Source organism: Gossypium hirsutum, chromosome A03 (genome assembly GCF_007990345.1).
Source record: "Gossypium hirsutum isolate 1008001.06 chromosome A03, Gossypium_hirsutum_v2.1, whole genome shotgun sequence".
Lineage (NCBI taxonomy): Eukaryota > Viridiplantae > Streptophyta > Magnoliopsida > Malvales > Malvaceae > Gossypium > Gossypium hirsutum.
Genome location: NC_053426.1, coordinates 83180257 through 83197514, shown reverse-complemented (window position 1 = coordinate 83197514; position 17258 = coordinate 83180257). Strand labels below are relative to the sequence as shown.

Genomic DNA, 17258 nt, shown 5'->3' with positions numbered 1-17258 from the left:
AAATGGTTGAGGGATTATGTGGTAATTAGACCATTTTTATATTGAGTGGACAAAGATGGACATTAAACAGGTGAATTTTAAGTTAAAAACAAAGGTTAAAAAGGTAATTAAGTAAATAAGTTTAATTAAACTAAAGAAAAATATGGTATCATCTTTTTCACTTGTTTCTTCACCAATTCTTGAAGAGAGAAAAAGCATTGTTAGGGTTTGGAAGTTTGGCTACCATATATTGCTTTAATGGTATATTTTTAACCCCTTTTTTTAATGATTTTTATGTTTTTAGGTTCGTTGTAGCTTAATCTAGCTAGCTTAGGGACTAATTTGTAAAACTGTTAAAAGCTTAGGGGCAAAACTATTAAAAGGTTATGTAACAAATCATTTTTAGTCAAATTAGAATAGTTTTTTTGGGACCACAAATCATTTTTAGTGTCTACAGATGATAATATGATTGTGTCATAATTTCGTTAAGAAATTTTATCGTTTGAATGCTTAATTTGATAAAAAGGACTGAATCGCGTAAAGTGTAAAACTTGAGTTCTAATAGCTAAATGGGTCTAATAGCTATATAATTTTAAAGTAGAGGTCCTTATGTTGTAATTAGACCATAAATAGTATGAGTGGACATTTTTGGACACATTATTAAGTGTTTTAAAGATAACTAAATAAGGTTAATTTTGTAATTTAAATAATAAACATAGTAAAATAATAAAAACAAAAGTGTTGTCTTTCTAATTTCATCCATCTAGTGAAATTTTAAGCTTGTAAAACTCCATGGAAGCTAGTTAAATTCGGCTAAGCAAAACTTGGTGGATAGTGAGTATTTTTCAATCCGTTTTTTAATGATTTCTATGATTTTAATATCGTTGCAGCTTAATCTAGCTAGCCCAATGACTAATTTGCAAAACTTTTAAAGGTTTAAGGTTTTTCCATTGATGAATCTATGTGTATTTTGATATTTGAAGATAGAAAATGCATGCTTGTTGATAGATAAACAACATTTGTTAAACGACTTTTAGTAAAATGTCCAAATAGGATTTAAATTGTGAAATGTGTAAAATTCATGGTTAATTTGTGAAATAAAGGAAAAATATGGGCTACTAAGGACCTAATTGAAATTAGGCTAGCATGGGTTGAGGTTGAATTGCGTGAATTTGTATTTTTATGAGACAAGGACTAAATTGTAAAAATGTTGAAATATTAGGGGAAAAAGTGTAAAGTTGCTATAATGTGCATTTTTGGGCTAAATTGAATAGGTTGATGATTAAATAAGTTAAATTTGATATTATATAGATCAAGAAAAGTGAAAGTCGGATTTAAATTGGGGAAAGAACAAAGTTTTGGACTAATTGACTCGTTTCGTCATTTTTGCATTCGAGGTAAGTTCGTATGTAATAAGCGTTATTATATTTGTATTTTAAATGCTTTGGTATTGCATAGCTGTGAATATGGCAGTATGGATATGTTCGACGACAATTCGGCAAGTGTGAAATCCTGGTTGAACCTTAGGAATAGATTAGGATACAAATGACATGTCATTAGGGGTTATGTGATTTGGGTGCTGGTCTATTCGTCCTACCGGTGGCTGAGTTATCCGGTATGTGTTGTAAATACTCGTCAACTTGTGTGAGCAGCACCGTGTAGCTTCGTCATGATTGTCAACTTGTGTGAGTAGATTCGTTGATAGCTCGAGAGTGAGAGTTATATGTGATACGATATTGAGATAGCTTCGGCTATGTATGTGGCACTTAGGGTGTGAGATTCCTAAGTATCTGATAGTATTCCGAATGGTTCACCGGGTATACTGAAGATATGAAATGGTAAGAAATAGATACGTATTAGTACAGGTAAGTACGAAAACTATATAAGCATCGAATATATGGAAGTTGTGAGTTCATTGTTAAAATTATGTAATTTAATATATGTTAACATAGTGGTTAAATGTTTTGTAGTATATTATGTTCATATTTTGAATGGTAATTGAATAGTGAGCTTTGATTATTATTTTCATACGAGCTTACTAAGCATTATAGCTTACATTGTTTATTTTTCCATGTCTTATAGTGAAACCAAAGCTAGCTCAGATTCGGGAATTGTCCGAGACCCCATCACACTATCAAGCTATCACTTTGGTACTTTTGAATCTAAGTATTTGGTTTATGACATGTATAGGAACTTTGATCATTTTGGTATATGTGTTGGTAATGAATTTAGTCATTTGAAATGGTTTGTAAATGTTAAGTATTTGGTTTTGTGCATAGCCATGTGAATTAGCTTATTTTGGTTTATTTGGTCATGTATATATATGTGCAAATGGCCTTTGTTATATGTTTGTTAATTGGTATGTGATGATTGTTGAGAAGTTGGTATTATGGATATTAAATGGTTGAGATTTGATATTTGGTATGTTTGTGAATTTAGGTAAAATATTGCATGTTTTAAAACGATCATATTGATGATTAAGAAAGTGATACTTGGTATGAAATTGAATGGCATATTGTGGTATTTGTATGACTTGTAATTGTTGGTATTGAATTAGCATCAAATAGACTTAGTTTAGAAGAGTTTGAATTCCATTTGAAGATGTGTTTATGTGCCATTTGGTTTGATATAGGTGTATGAAATTTTGGGTGGCAAGATGGCTTGGTAAGTAGCCTATTTTTGTCCATATGGGCAGAGACACAGGCATGTGTCTCAATCGTGTGTGACACACGGTCAGGTGATACGGCCCAGTGTCCCCTGGTGTTGAATTAAAAATCAAGTCAGTATGCTCTACATGGCGTAGCACATGAGCATGTGACTTGGCCGTGTGGCATAAATCAATATACCCTACAGGTTTGGCATAGCTTAGCACATGCTTTGGAACACGGGCGTGTGTGGCTATTTTGAAGGGCACACGGGCTGGTCACATGGGCGTGTGGTTGGCCGTGTGACCCAAGTCAGAGAGTTACACGGGGTCAGACATTGGCTGGGACACGGCCATATGATCCCATTTTGAATGTCCACACGGCCTATGACACGGAAGTGTATTTGGCCGTGTGCGTGTGTCCTTTGTATTTTGTAAAATTTTTCTAAGTGTTCCAAAATTATCCTGAGTTATCGATTTAGTCCTGAACCACTTTAAATGCATGTTTAGGGCCTCGTAGGCTCGTATTAGGGACAATGTGATGATGTTGAATGATAAATTACATGGAATTTGTAGATGTAAGTAAAATGTATGTTTAATTGTTTAGTAAGTTTGATAATGCTCTGTAACACTATTCCGGTGTTAAATACGGGTAAGGGGAGTTACAGGTTAGGGTTTTTCCATGAATGTATACATGTGGTTTTTGATGTTTGATGGAAGAAAATGAATCCTTATTGATAAATAAACAACTTTTGTAAAGTGATTTTTGTTAAAAATGTCAAATAAGGATTTATTTGTAAAATGTGTAAAATACAAGGTGAAATTTTGAAATAATGAATTGTATGAGTTTCTATGAGTGTATATTGAATTTGGCTAGCTTTATATGTGGATGAAATTGCATGAATTTCAATTTACGGGCTTAAGGACTAAATTGTAAAGAAATTAATATATTAGGGGTAAAAGTGTAAATTTGTAAAAGTGTGTATTTTGGACTGAATTGAATAGAATGAATATTGAATGGATTGCATTTGATTATTTAGATCAAGTTAAGTCTTGTATGGATCTAGATCAAGGGAAAGATAAAGTATCAGACAAGTCGGTCCTATTTCGTCATTTTTGTAATAGAGGTAAGTTTGTAAGTTTAAATAGTGTTTTAATGTATTTGATTTAAATGCTATTATGTTATTTATCATATTATGCTTTGAAAAAAAATTCAATGATGTTACGATGACTATTGAGCCCCTTTTGAACCTTAGGAATATATAGGATACAAATGACATGTCATTAGGGTTACCATGTATCAGGTGCTAGTTCTAAATGTCCTAATGATGGCTGAGTTCTGGCATTTGTTGTGGATACTCGTTAACTTGTGTAAGCGGCATCGGGTAGCTACGTTCTGACCGTCAGCTTGTATGAGCAAGCCCATTTGTGGCTCGTATGAGCGGTTATGTAAGGGAAAAGGAAATGAATGGTTTCGACCATGTGTTAGCACACTTTGTGTGAGCTTCCCGTATATCTGCTATTATTTTAAGTGATTCAATGGGATTACACTATGAAATTATGGAAAGATATGAAGTATTGATGATCAAGGTATGTATAGCTATGTTATAAATGTATGAATTCATATGTATTATGATTATGAAATTTACCTTACCATGTGATGAATTTTGCTAAGTTTTTTGATTTAAGCACTAACTTGTGATGTTGGTGATGCTTAGCCTTGTGCGAAGCTTGTGTTGGATTTATCATATCTATTTTATGATTATGCTCTGAAATGGTAAGCTTTGTTCATGAATTACAAACTTACTAAGTATTATATGCTTACGTTGTTTTTCTTTTCTATGTTTTTCTTTGTTTTCATCATTTTCCCCTCCATTATTTTATTACCATGCTCCTTATTTTATCATTCCTCCCATGAAACACCAACATAACATGTTTATGACATGTTTTGCCCATCACACTTTGTCCACCCTATTTGTCATGGCCGGCCACTACTAATTAGGGGGGAAATTGACATGCAGGTCCACCCCTTTTATTACATGCACTAATAGATCCTTATGTTTTGACCTACCACATTTCAAAAGTGTTACACATAAGTCCTATTGACTAAATTCACATGCAATTTACTAAATCAAAGCTTAAAACTTTCACACATTCATATTCACATATTTTAGACAATAAATATCATATTCAAATAATTTGGTGACTCGGTTTAGCGGTCCCGAAACCGCTTTCCGACTAAGGTCACTTTAAGGCTGTCACATACTTTCTCATCACAAATCATCTTTTATCAAGGCATTGCTCGATAGTTTAGCGTGCATACCTATACTTATTCGTAATATATCATTTGACCATACCTTCTTTAACATGCCCTTATTGGGACTTTCATCACCTTATCCATTGCATTACCCATTGAACACTCGGAATATTATCAGATACACAGAAAACTTGCACATAAGTGCCATATATACATTCGTAGCCAAAGCTACCTCATAACTTGTAACACTCACTAAGGAGCTACTCACGGGCCTGCTTATATAAGCTATCGGTCAAAGTGTAACTACACAGGCTGTTCACACAAGTTGTTAGGTATCCGAACCACTCAGGACTACCTAGCCATCGGTAGGACACACAAGACCAGTACCCCTAACCAAATCACATGTGCCTCGTACATCATGAACTCAGACCACTCAATGAGTTCAAAGGTCACACATATATATCATGAACCCAGACCGCTCAATGAGTTTGGATTTCTTAATTCCTAGTGACATGTCACTTGTAGCGTAGACTATTCCTAAGGTTCAAACGGGGTTTTCCTCACTTGTCCACCTCAACTTTGTCGTACTTGCCCGTGATGTTGTCTGTAACGGCCATAATATCATTTATGCTTTCATAACAACCAATAAGCATATAACTCATAACAACAAGAAAACATTTATCACATAATATCAAAACATTAAAAACATGCTACAACACCACATTATTTGCATATGAACTTACCTCGGTACAAAATGATGAAAATCGAGCCTATTCTTAGAAAACTTTATTCTTTCCTCGATCAAGACCCGTATCAGGTTTTTCTTGATCTATAATGGCAAATTTAACTTGTTTAATAATCACGTTGTCCAAATAAATCCATAATTCATACTTTGATGAAATTACCTTTTTACCCATAACTTTTCACTTATTTACAATTTAGTCCTTAGGCTCGTAAAATGAAATGCATGCATTTTCTTTGTTAACCAAGCCTAGCCAAATTTTCCTTATACTCATAATAGCCCATATTTTCATCAAAAATAGATTTTTATCTCTTATTTTACACCTTTTTCAATTTAGTCTTTTGTAGTGGTTTTCATGAAAAATCACCTAGTAAAAGATGTTTATCACACACCAAGCTCTCATATTCCTCCATAAATCATCAAAATACATGCATGTCACACATGGATAAATTTTCATACATAAACCCTACTTTAAAATAAGGGTGGAAATAGGTAAATCAAGCTACGAGGACTTCAAAAATGTAAAGAACATTAAAAACGGGTCTTGGGAGCACTTACAATCAAGCTTGAAAGTTGAACAAAACCCTAGCTATGGTGTCTTGAGAATTTCAGCCAGTCATGGAGAAGATGAGCACATTTTTTTCTTTGATTTTTCCTTTTTATTCTTTTAATTACCAAACGACCAAAATGCCATTAGGGTATTTCTTTCAAATTTTTCCTATGCATGCCATTTTTGTCCAAAATTTTAGAAATTGGCCAAATTGCTAATTAGGACCTTCTAATTCATAATCTAAAGCAATTTCATGCTAAAAGCTTCTAGAACAAAAGTTTTGCTTCTTATTCAATTTGGTCCCTAAAGTTCAATTGGATGTTTTATGCATAGAATTTCTTCATGAAATTTTCACACAAGCATGTATTCATATCATGGACCTCATAATAATCATAAAATAATTATTTCTATCTCAAATTTGTGGTCTTGAAACCACTATTCTGACTAGGCCTTAATTCGGGATGTTACAAAACTCGCTTATTAGACTTTGTGCCTAATTCAACATATATACCAATTCTCAAGTTCAATTATTTTGTACTCAAAATACCAATATACAATTAAGACATTTCCAAGGAAAATCCAAATACATACCAAAATGAGAAGAACCACATCTCACAAGACCATATTTACATATAAACATTTCAAGATATATAACAACTTACAAGCCAATTCAAATGGCCAAAATTCATCAAGACATAAAGGCTACCTTAGCTAAAAGACCTATACATGCCATATAACCAAAATACACAAAGTTCAAAAGTACCAAAATAAGAGTTTGATAATGTGATGCAATCTCTGACAACTTCCAAAACGAGTGAGCTTCTGAATCACTATAAAACACAAAAAATAAACAAAATAAGCAATTAAGCTTAGGAAGCTCGTATGGCTAATAAGTACAACTTACCAAATAATCATAATTTAAATGATTAAACATGGCATAATGCAACTCAATTTAATCCACAAACCTAGCACATATTCATCCATAAGGTTAGACATAAAATTCCCAAATTTCATAGCTTCAATGCTTTTATGATTAACATACATACCTGTAATGATACATATCGATCTCTTATTCTTTCATACCATTAGTATACCCGTTGGACCATTTGGAATAATATCGGATACTCTTGAATCTCACACACTAAGTGCCAATACATGGTTGAAACCATCTCAATCTCATATCTCATATAAATGCTCACTCTCGAGCTATCACCGGGTTTGCTCACATAAGCTGACTGTCAAGATGTAGCTACACAGTGCTACTCACACAAGCTGACGAGTAACCATAACACATGCCGAAAAACTCAGCCATTGGTAGAAGATACAGACCAGCACCTAAAACACGGTAACCCCTAATCACATGTCATTTGTATCCTAATCTATTCCTATGGTTCAAATGGGATTAATACATTACCGATAACTTGTCGAGAATTTCTATAGTATCGTATCATCACAATTATATCAATTTAGCATTTAAACATATGTAATTAAATGCTTATTAAACATACGAACTTACCTCGAAATAATACAGAGAAATCGAGCAATTAATCCACTACTTTGTTTTTCACCCGATCTAATTCCGAATGTTGCTTTTCTTGATTTATATAATCAAATTTAACTTATTTAAATATCATTCTATTCGATTTAATACAAAATTTATATTATGAAAAAATTACTATTTTGCCCATCAATTTAGTCCCTAGCTTATAAAAATGCAAATTCATGCAATTGAGTCCACACCCATGCTAGATGAATTTCACCTATAATCATAGTAGCCCACACATTTCATTATTTCACACTTTTACCACAATTTATCACATTTCTCAATTTAATCCTTAATTTGCAATTTCATTCAAAATCATTTAACAAATGTTGTTTATCTAATAACAACCATTCATTATCTACCGTTAAACTTCAAAACACATACACACTCAACAATGGTGAAACCCTAATACTTTAACAGTTTTGCAAATTAGTCCCTGGGCTAGCTAGATTAAGCTACAACGACTCCATAAAACATAGAAACCATTAAAAACGGGATGAAAAATCATACCATGCACACAAAAACACCAAGGCCGAACCTAGCAAGCTTCCATGGCTTCTTTTTTTGTTTGAAATTTCAGTTGAAGAAAGAGTAGAAAGATGATAACTTTGTTTTACTTAATTTAATTATCATTATTTACCTAATTACAAAATTAACCTTTATAAACATTATTTATGTAACACCCCTAACCCGTATCCATCGTCGGAGCAGGGTTTCGGAGTATTACTGAAACATTTAGAACATTTTTCAATTAATTTATGTAAATTACTATTCATTTCAGAGATTATATAAATCGTCCCTTGTATAGACCCTTGAGGCCCAAAATGAGTGTTGGAATCAAATCGGGAGCTCAGGGAATTTTTTTGGAAATTTTAAAAATTTTCCTAGGTGCAGGGCTCACACGCTCGTGTGGTTTAGGGACACGCCTGTGTGGTCTGGCCGTGTACTACAGACGCCCGTGTCCCTAACCCGTGTATCTGTCTGGCTTCTAAAGCATGAAAAAATTGAAGTCACACAGTCAAGTCACACACGTGTGTGCTAGGCCGTGTGGCGAATTTTTATTTTTGAAATTTAGGTGCAGTTTTGACACCATCGTGTAACACGCTCGTTTCCAAGGCGTGTCAACCACACGGTTGAGACACACGCCTGTGTCTCAACCCGTGTGCCCAATTCTGAGCATTCTATTTCTCATTTTTAAGATGCAGGGGACACATGACCAGACCACATGCCCATGGGACAAGCTGTGTGTCACACACGGCCAAGACACACGCCCGTGTGTCTGCCTATGTGGACAAAATAAGGCCATTTCCTAGCCTCATTTGTCACCCAAAACTTACCATTTTTCTGCACTAAAACTCACAAGCATATATCCACCAACCCAACATCATATTCACAAGAAGTTTGACATCAATCATATAGTATTATCTCATGCATCAATAGATATAAACTTACTCATGTCATAAACTCATATACTGACACAATTTTATCAAACCAACTCATAATAAGCACTTATGTGATTATCAAAGCACCACTTTAAAATAGCCAAACTTAGGCCATCATTAGTCACTCCAATGGCTAGGTTACAAAACAACCATTACAAGCCATCATTGGCCAACTAAGCTTATACATGACATTATACCAAAATGAGGTTTCTATTTATACCAAAATGAGATAGCAAATAGTGTGATGACTACTCTGACCATCTTCCAACTTTTGTGAGCTTCGAGCACTATAAAACAGGGAAAAATAAACGGAGTAAGCATTTTATGCTTAGTAAGTCTGTATAACAGGAAATAAACTTACCGGTCTTATTTATTAACACAAGCACACATAAATACATATTCCATCAATTTTGGGTAAGTTACCTAAACACATACACTTATTCAAACAAGTTAGTCACATAATCTCATATGAATATCAAGTAAACATAGATGAGCTCATCACATTACAAGCTTTCATTAATTTCACCTTTCCACTCTTCAAGAGTCTTTTCCGTTGAACTATTGAAATCTCGATGGATGTTTAGGTAATATACACATGTGCAAAAGTACCCATTGGGTGCATAATGAAAAAGCACACCCTTGAGTTGTACATTTGACTGTAGGATTACCAGTCCAGGCTAAATCCTATCTATAGCATATGCTCTAAAGAACTTAATTAGATTACCCATCCGGGCTAAATCCAATTTTTAACCTAACTCCAGAGGGCTTACATTTGAATTACCCATCCGGGCTAAATTCTATTTGCAGCATATGTACTATTATTTTCAACCTTTTAAAAATTCAACATTCGATCGGAACATGATAATTTGTCCATATTACACAACTTAAAATTATATCATTATGTATATATCATCTAACACATAACAACACAATCATATAATTCAATTCAAGCATATTAACATAAATTTTTATGTTACACGAACTTACCTTGAAAATGGTTCGTTTTTGAATTTCAACTAATCTGAAACCTTTTGCTTTCCTCGATCTAGTTCCGTAGTTGGTCTTTCTGGATTTTTTCAAGCTTGGTAAGTTGTCTTCCTCTCTCCTAGGGTTTCCATAGAAATTTTTGGGAAGATGATATGAAATTAGATGAATAAATCTTTTTATTTAATTTCTATCTTTCAATTTTAGTGATTTTCAACTTAGTCCCTTGTCTTTTCTAATTTTTCAATGGATGAGTCATTAAAATATCTACTAACTACTCTTCAATGGTCTAAATACCATATAAGGACCTTAATTTCTGAATTCCATAGCTATTTGATACCTATAGCTACTAGAATCCAACTTTTGCATTTTATGTAATTTAGTCCTTTACCTAATTAACCACACAATCGATAAAATTTTAGTTTCAAAATTTTCATGTGACCTTCCTATCATGATGCCAACCATAAAATAAAATAAAATAATTTTATTTTTAACTCAGATTTGTGGTCATGAAACCACTGTTCCGACCTCACTGAAATTGGGCTGTTACAATATATTTCAATAAATCCCAAGCCATAATCATCCACTAAATTATTAATGGGCTAATTACCATTTAAGAACCTATGTTTTAAAGTTCTATAGCTATTAGAAACCTTTAGCTATTAGAACCTAACTTTTGTACTTTACGCGATTTAGTCATTTTTATCAAATTGAGCATACAAACGATAAAATTTCTTAGTGAAATTTTTATACTACTAACATGCTATAGACATTAAAATAATAATAAAATAAATATTTTGACCTCAGATTTGTGGTTCCAAAACCACTGTTCCAATTTCACTAAAAACGGGCTGTTACAACTCTCCTTCTAAGAAATTTTTGTCCCCGAAAATCTTACACGAAAATAGGTTAGGGTACTACTTTCTCATATCTTCCTCAAGTTCCCACGTAGCCTCTTCAACACCGTGACGTTGCCAAAGTACCTCCACTAAAGTTTTGCTTTTGTTTCTTAACTCTTTTATCTCTCGGGCAAATATTCTGATCAGTTCTTCGCGGTACGACATATCGGGCTGAGTTTCAATATTTCTCGGAGAAATTATGTGCGATGGGTTTGATCGATACCATCTTAACATAGAAACATAAAATACATTATGGATCTTTTCAAGTTCTGGCGGTAACTTAAGTTGACAAACTATTGGCCCAATTCTCTCGATAATCTCATACGGTCCGATAAGTCGCAGATTCAATTTTCCTTTGCAACCAAATCAAAGAATTTTCTTCCACGGTGATACTTTTAGAAACACTTTGTTATCCTTGCGTTTCAAATCTACATATGATTTCGTTCGATCTAAAGCTCCTTTCAAATTGTTGCGAATTATTTTCACTTTCTCGTCGGTTTCCCTAATCAAATCGACCCCGTGAATCTTTTTCTCACTAAGCTCGGTGTAACACCCCTAACCCGTATCCGTCGCTAGACTAGTGTTAAAGGCATTACCTGAAAAATCGGAACATTTAACATTCATTTCACAATCATCATAACATCATAGTCATACATTAATACAGAGTCCCTTACATAGGTCAAGAGACCTTAAACATGCTTTGAAAAGGGGTCGGGACCAAACCGAGCTCATACAATTTTTTTTGAAAATTAAACATTTTTCAAGTTACAAAGGTCACACGCCCGTGTGAACTAGCCGTGTACCTCACATGGCATTAGACACGCCCGTGTGTCTAGACCGTGTCACATCAGGGCATACATACTGACTTAATCACTGATAAACCATAATTTATACATATTTTTATCCCATGCTTAGCACATTTATGGATGATTTCTCCTTAGATTTGGTGAATTCGATGCTCCTAATTCTTTAATTTCATGTTTTATACTTAGGTGAGCATAAGAGAATAAAAAGAGCAAGAAACGGGCCGAAAACAGAGAAAATGGACCCACGTGGGAAATGACATGGCCTGGACTTCCTCACACAGGCGTGGCACACGGCTGTGTCCATTTGGCAGGATCGAAGCACGACTTACACGGGCTAGAGTAATCGCACACGGGGGTGACACACGGGCGTGTCCCTGCCGAGCCCAAGTATAGTCTTATTCGGAAAAGACCACTTTTGAGGGCTCTTAGGCATTCTAAAGCCTATTTAAACACCGGAGGAGGCACTTAGAACAGGCACACGAAGTAGGAGGCAAGGAATTACTCAAGGGAAACCGATTGATCCATCTCAGAAGGCGGATTCATCGTCAAAACTGAAGATCTCCCTTCAATTTCCATTCAGGGGTTTTGGGTTTTCTTTATGTTTTGTTATCTTTATTCTTGTGAGATGTTTTCTTTCATAAGTATGAACTAGATCCCCTAAATACCTAAAGGGAATGAAACCTAAGACAGATCTTATTATTATTATCTAAATTGTATGATAAATATTTAATTTGTTCTTAATTATGTGTTCTTAATTCTTATTTTAATATTCTAGGATATTGATTCAAGTTAATGCTTTTATTCAGAGGAGGAATAGACCCTGTCTAAGAGTAACTTTGTCATAATTAAACGGAGTTGATTGCACGCCTAGAGATAGGGTGATAAGATTTTTTTGGATTAGGGTGAAGCCTAATAAGGGGATCCATAGATCTAGTTAATGCAACACTAGGGCGTTAATTAGAAAGAGATTTTAATTAATCAACCTAGGGTTAGACGTTATTAGTCTCGAAAGAGATAATAATATAACTTAAGGATTTCTACGGGTTAAGTCAAATGAATAAATCATCTGATTCAGAGTCAAATAACAAGTGAAGTCTAGGTGGATTTTTCCTTGGGTATTGTCTTAATCCATCGAGTTCTCCCAAAAGCTTTTCCCCAATTTCTCTCTGTGTACTCTTAGTTTAGTTAATTAGTTTAGATAAACAAATCCTTTAGTTTTTAGGCTAGATAATAAAAAGAAAGTAATTACTAGTACTATTGGTTCCTTTGGGATCGACAATCCGGTCTTGCTAAAGCTATACTACTGTTCGATAGGTACACTTGCTTTCATCGTGATAATAGTTAGCTTCAAGAACGATTAATTATAAATTTTTAAAACCTGTCGGGAATATCACGTATCAAGTTTTTGGCGCCGTTGTCGGGGAACTAGGATATTAGGAACACTCAATTTTTATTACTTTAGCCATTCTACTTTATTTGTAATTTAAATTTTTATTTTATTTTATTTTCTAATTTTTCTTCTTTGTTCCTGGCAGGTTTTTATAGTGTATGACTAGAAGAAACCTATCGGGACCATTACTGTTTGATAGTGAGATCGATCACACAGTTCGCAGAAACTGAAGAGAAATAAGGCGAAGCTCATAATACACAGAGGAAGAGCAAGAGGACGATACTTCAACCACAACCGAGGAAATGGCTAAAAACCAAGAAAATCTGCTACCTCCTGCAATTGCTGCTAATCAGAATCCTGCTCCACGTAATATGTATAATTATGCTAAACCTTCTTTGACAGGAACTGAATCAAGCATAGTTAGGCTTGCTATTGCTGCAAATAATTTTGAACCGAAACCTAACACCATTCAAATGATCCAACAGTTTGTATAGTTTGATGGTTTACAGGACGAGGATCCTAACGCTCACTTGGCAAATTTCTTAAAGTTTTGCGACACTTTTAAAATCAATGGCGTTTCTAATGATGCCATTCTCCTTCGGTTGTTTCCCTTTTCGTTAATGAATAAGGCTAAAAAATGGTTGAATTCGTTACCACGAGGGTCAATCACTACTTGGGAATAAATGATTGAAAAGTTTTTATTAAAATATTTGCCGCCGGCTAAAACAGCCAAAATACGTAATGATATCTCCTCTTTTGTGCAGATGGATTTAGAAACACTCTACGATGCATGGGAGAGATACAAGGATCTGTTGAGAAGGTGCCCTCACCATGGGTTACCACTTTGGCTACAGGTTCAAACGTTTCACAATGGCCTGAATCCTTTGACTGGACAGAGAATCGACGCAGTCGCTGGTGGAACTATCAATAATAAGACACCTGAGGATTCTTATGAATTTATAGAAGAGATGTCACTGAATAATTATCAGTGGTAAGTCATGAGGACAAAGTCAACAAAAATAGCCGGCATTTTTAATGTTGATTCGGTCACCATGCTCTCTAATCAAGTAGAACTTTTGAATAGAAAAATTGACGGTTTTCTTGGTTCTTCACAGGTTCACCTAGTAATGCAGTGCGAAGCAAGTGGAGGTGGATCAAGCAATTCAGAATACCCACCCTATGGCCATAACATAGAGCACGAGCAGTTAAATTACATGGGTAATAATTCTTGATCTCAAAATAATCCTTCTAGTAATACTTACAATGCAAGTTGGAGGAACCACCCAAATTTCTCTTGGGGAGGCCAAGGGAATCAGAGGCCACCACCTTCAAGCTTCTAATAACCATCCTACCAACAAGAGAAAAAGCCGAACCTTGAGGAGATGCTAACAAAATTTATTTCGGTGTCAGAAACTCATTTTTAGAATACCGAGACAACACTTAAAAATCAACAAGCCTCGATCAAAGGGCTCAAAACTTAGATAGGTCAGCTCGTTAAATTGATATTTGAACAACCACAAGGTAGCCTGCCAAGTAACACCGAACCTAACCCAAGGGAGCAACTCAATGCAATTACCATCCAAGATGAGGAAGGGTTAGTTGCACCTGAACTAGAACCGAGGCAAGAAACTATGGTAAGTAAAGGTAAAGGTGAGGTGGACCACAATGACCAGAAACCAGTTAGTAAAGAGTACAAACCTTGTGTGCCATACCCCAATACGACAAGGAAATACCGCACAGACGAACAATTCGGTAAATTCCTTAAATTATTAAAGAAGCTACATATTAACTTACCGTTTATTGAAGCTCTTTCGCAGATGCCAAATGCAGTCAAATTCCTGAATGATCTTTTAACAAATAAGTGGAAGTTGGATGAGGTGTAGCATGTAGAGCTAAATGCGGTTTGCTTAGCCATACTACAAAATAAGCTGGTCAATAAATTAGAAGATCTAGGGAGTTTTACGATTCCCTATCTAATTGATAGCCTAGATGTTAATAATGCTTTGGCTGATTTAGGGGCTAGTATCAATGTTATGCCTTACAAAATGTTTAAGCAACTAGGTCTTGGGAAACCCAAACAAACTAGGATGAGTATTCAATTAGCCAATAAAATAATCAAATTTCCTAGGGGGATTATTGAAGATGTACTCGTTAAAATCAACAAATTTATATTCCCAGTCGATTTCGTTGTTCTAGACATAGAGGAGGATAGTAGCGCTCCTTTAATTTTAGGGAGGCCTTTTTTAGCAACCGCTAAAACAATTATTGATGTTGGCACAGGTGAACTCACACTTCGTGTGGGAGACGAAACAATCACCCTTCGAGCTCGTAATTCGAATAACACATCAAAAATTGAAGGTGGTTGTATAAGTCATACTATTAAAACTGACCATGTGGTGCAACCTACCTTACAGGAAACAAGTTCGAAGAACATATATGAGTCATGTTCAAGCAACATCAAAGGACCTATCTATGACGAGCGAAGGCTACAAATCGAGGAGCTAGATGAATGGTAGACACAGAAACCGAGAACACCTGATAAATCGAAACTGAGCCAGGATGAGCTCAATACCTCACCAAATCAACTTAAGGTTGGAGACAAAGTACTACTAGATGCAGCAGATCCCCGCATTGCCACTTCTGAACCTAATAAAGAGATTCCTCTCACGGTACTCAATATTTTCCCATATGGTACAGTCGAGGTAATTCATCCCAAATTCGGCACTTTTAAGGTAAACAATACTAGTCTTAAACCTTATATTGATAAAGTTGATAGTAGGGATGAGGAGTGTAAACTCCTCGAGCCACCATGATCACACACCAGAGAGGTAAGTCAAGCTTAGACTATAAATAAGAACTTCTCGGGAGGCAACCCAAGCACTAACAGTATTGATTTCTTTAAATTCTAGTTTTTCACATCTAACCTACTAACTGAGTCTTGGAACACAGGGTTTTCCCATCCACATGGCCAGGCACACGGGCATGCCTTAGGCCATGCTCACACCACAGGAGGAGACACAGCCGTTCGATATGGCCGTGTGAAAATAGGGCAAAAATTTTCCCCAACACTAGATGCAATAAGTTGCCACGGCCATCCGACATGGCCGTGGGTGAAACTGCCAAAACAACACTGGCGTGAGACACGCCCGTGCCTTGAAACCGTGGTTGAAACTAAGAATTTAACACGGGCGTGCGACATGCCCGTGCCATTCACCTGTGGTCGACACTGTCAAACTAACACGGGCGTGGGAGAAGTGAATGAAGCAAGACACGGCCATGCGATACGGTCGTGTGCACCAACACGCCCAAAGAACACGGGCGTAAGCCGAATCTTAGACGCGCCCAAATTTAAAAATCGTGGAACACAAGGGAAAAAATAAGGGCACGCCCGTGTGCCCCAAAATCTATATAAACCCCTCACTGTTCATCATCCTCCTCCCCAGAAATCCCTAACCCTAGCCGCTGCAACTTCACACGCCCTACCTGCCACGCCTGTGCGCTGCCTACAACACTGTTTTTGACGACCCAAGCTTCTTCCTTTTGCGTTTGTTTACTCTTTTCTCTCTATTTTCTTTAAATATTTTGCCCATTTCATGATTTCTTTGATCCATTTGACTATCTTAAGTGAATTTTCATAGTAGTATAATAGAAATACTCATGGTTTCCATTAAAGAATATTGCCACTTTTCATACTACATTCATCCATTTTTCGTGTTTCCATGGATTTTATGCATACCCCCATGCATTCATGCACTAGATATTCCCATAGCATTATTCTCATAGTCCTATTTTAATAACTTGATATATTTGCTTTAGTTATTTTCAATTTTGTTTTCTTCATCTAGTTCGTAAGTCTCATGAAATATTCCTATTTATTTTTTTTTCATGCTATTTTTGGGGCGTATTGGTTGACCTTCAATTTTTTTTCACTGCAGACGTACCATGTCATCTTCACGAGGAAAGAAAACTATTGTCCCTACCTCAAAGGAAAGGAAAGGAGTAGCGTCATCCTCGGGTCTTAC

The 17258-nt window shown here is 35.5% G+C and overlaps 1 non-coding gene across 1 annotated transcript; it reads right to left on the bottom strand.

The window, feature by feature from the left end:
• Positions 1 to 13967: 13967 nt before the first annotated feature.
• Positions 13968 to 14074, bottom strand: LOC121226544 (small nucleolar RNA R71). The gene has a single exon (XR_005924315.1). It is a non-coding gene; the product is annotated as a small nucleolar RNA R71 (small nucleolar RNA).
• Between the last annotated feature and the right edge of the window lie 3184 nt (positions 14075 to 17258).